At 23.0% G+C, this 3,155-nt stretch overlaps 1 long non-coding RNA gene across 1 annotated transcript; it reads left to right on the top strand.

Annotated features, from left to right (window-relative positions):
* Window positions 1-645: 645 nt before the first annotated feature.
* On the top strand, window positions 646-3,155 carry LOC112602255. Its single transcript, XR_003115101.1, has 4 exons — window positions 646-822; window positions 2,112-2,178; window positions 2,671-2,710; window positions 3,098-3,155. It is a non-coding gene; the product is annotated as an uncharacterized LOC112602255 (long non-coding RNA).

Here is a 3,155-nt window from a genome sequence, read left to right as displayed (position 1 = left end):
ATTCCACAATATCAAGGTAAGAAAATTGGCTATGTCTTTCTAGTCAACAAATAAAAATTGTTGCAAAATTTAAATAAAATTAAAATATTCAATCAAGAACAAACCTTAGAATATAATTTTTCCTGTATTTTTCTTACTTTTACTAAAAATAAAGTTATTTACCCAAAAATAATTAAATAATTAACTAAATTATTATATAGTACGCCACATTTGCTGGTGAGGTCCTTCTATAAAATATTAAGTCAATCATCTCCGTAGTGGGTGGAACTGAATATGCATTCATTGCATATTATATGAGCATACATCGAAAGACAAGTACTGTTTTTGTATTTAAAAATTATAGGACATTATGGTATACATATTATTTATTTTCCACTAGTCATCTTCCGTTCAATGCATTTAAGTAATCGTGGCACAAGCTTTTGATGCTTCTCATAGAACTCTCGCATATCTCTTTCGTTAGCAAATTCTTATTTCACCTCCTCTAAATGCATTTGGTTTGAGTACCTTCTTCATGTGTAAGTCAGCAGGAAGGTAAAGATGAAAATCTGACGCTAGATCAGAGGTATGGGTGGTTTAAATGTTCCAGCAAATGAGTTCAAGCGAGTCTTGGTGGCGTTTACCGCGCATCTTGGTGATGTTTTTAGAATGTAATCCAAGAAAAAATATCTTCAAATAAAGCCAAAATAGAACAACAGAAATCGGTTACAACCAGTAAAAAGTATCTGGAAAATGATACTGTTAAAGACTGTGAAGACTCTGATTGTGATATTTTCAAAAAGTATTTTGAATTTCTCTCTGCTCACTCAATTGATGATAAAGGTCTGTTTTTCAACAATTAATTTATTATTAAATATTATAAATGCTTTAAGTTATTCCATGTACAAAATTGTATCAATTGTTATCAAAATACAATATTTGCTAGTAAGACCTAAGTAAAAATAATTGTCAATTCATTATAAGAATAGAATGCATATTTTGAAATATTACTCATATATAGGACTGTGATTTTAATGCACTAAAAAACCTTAAAAAATACCAAAAAAATGCAATGAAATATGCACTTTAAATTCAAAATATGCACTTAAAATACCAAAAATTATAATATAAAATTCATTTAAAATGGTTTTTAATTTTATGTTTATATTTATATTAATATTAGGTACAGGATATTAAATATTAGTACTAAAAAATGTTTATTTAATAAAAAAAGTTAAAAAAAATTGACATTATATATATATTATAGCCTGTGTAAAATAAAAAAAAGTTTTCAAACAAGTTAATTGACAGAATTTGGTTAAAAATACTAGAAAATGAACTAAAAAAAGCAAAAAATGACCTAAAAAATTAAAAACGTCAAAAAATGCAAAATTATGCAAAATAAAAGTTTCATTGATGAATTTGTAATTACATAATTTAAATTATGTACTTACAAAGCTATGTTTTACAATCACCAAAAAAAAATGCACTTTCCTATAAATTCACAGCCCTGCTCATATAAAACATAGATCTTATAAAGTATTGTCTAGTTATCATATTAGAAAATAAAAATTGATTAATGTTGTTTACAACTAAAAAAAAATACTTTTTTTTTCATTAAAGAATATCTTGTTCTTTGTATACATTTTTGATCTATTATTTTAACATCAAACAATAAAAAATTTGGATTATTCAAATTTAGATTTAACTTTTTAAATTTAAAAAGTGCATACACAATTATGTATAATTGGTTAATAAAAATTTCATTTGTTGCTTTTTCTAAGTACTCCATTTGTATAAATTATATTTTTTGTCTTATATTGGGACGTCACAAATAACTGAAGATTTTAATATCAGTATCTCTTTGTTCAACTTTGATTTCAAATACATTAGTATACACATAGTTTAAAGTATTAAAGTTAGTATTAAATAGTATTAAATTAAAAATAAATAAAATAATAATTTATAAATAAATTTCATAGTATTAAAGTTAATATATGTTCATTAGTTGATTAAGATATCAATTAATATGCTTTTTTTGTGGAAAAACAATTTTTAAGTATGTCAGTTCATATCCAAGCAAATGCTTAAATGTTTATTATTGACATCTAACCTTTATTTAAATTCATTAGATGTTGCTATGCTAACCCCAAATAAGAATTCAAGAATTTTAAGTGATAATGAGAAGAATCCATTATTGTGAGTATAAGATAAAAAAAATCATGTTTTTCTCTTAATACATGGATATTTATGTCATATACAAATTATAATATGGATACACATTGGCAAATAATATTAAGGTTAAGAGTCTATAAAAAAAAAAAAAGTTGCTATAAGTTTAAAAATTTATATGATGGTAATTCTTTAATCATATTTCATGCAATAATATTATTGGGTGATTTTTGTAATTCAGATAATGTATTGATACTCAAATTTGACAATAGGCAACATTGTACAACTATAGAAAGGTAAAATAAATTTATTTATGTAGTAATACTAGAAAAAAAATATTTTTACTGTTGAGATATAGAAGTGAGGAGGTATAAAGATATCTTGGTCCCCTCTTCCACCGCATAAATTTCAAGAGTAAAATTTCCCCTTTTGGCACTCAATTATATTACTGCATCTAATTTAATATCAGGTAAAACTACAATTTACAAATAATTAATGAATAACGGTTTTATTTTATAGATCTAAAAAAAATAAGAAGAAAAAGAAAAATGTTTTTGAGGTTTGTAAAGATTTAAGTATTTTTATGTAATAAAAAAAATTATTATAGTATGCTAATTGGAATATAAGTATTAGCGCATCACTATAATATATAATATATATATTATTATATTATTATTATATTGTACAATATAATGTAATATTTTAAATTTAACAATAATGATAGCATTTTAAGCCATTATTGTTGATTTTGTCAAACAATAAATGTATTTTTTCACATATAAGTTCACTAATATAAGATAATTATGTATTAATTATATTTATATTTTATAAATAAAAAAAAATAATGCGTTAACAAATTTGTTGTATAATATTTTTGTAAGTTTCAATATAGAAGATTCAAATTCAAACTTTCTAATTATTATGTCGTTTTGATGAATGTTTTTAGAATGTAATCCGAGAAAAAATATCTTCAAATAAAGCCAAAATAGAACAACAGAAATCGG

This window comes from Melanaphis sacchari, unplaced genomic scaffold, assembly GCF_002803265.2.
Source record: "Melanaphis sacchari strain LSU unplaced genomic scaffold, SCAv2.0 Contig1034_pilon_pilon, whole genome shotgun sequence".
Taxonomy (NCBI): domain Eukaryota; kingdom Metazoa; phylum Arthropoda; class Insecta; order Hemiptera; family Aphididae; genus Melanaphis; species Melanaphis sacchari.
This window is presented reverse-complemented; position numbering and strand designations above follow the sequence as displayed.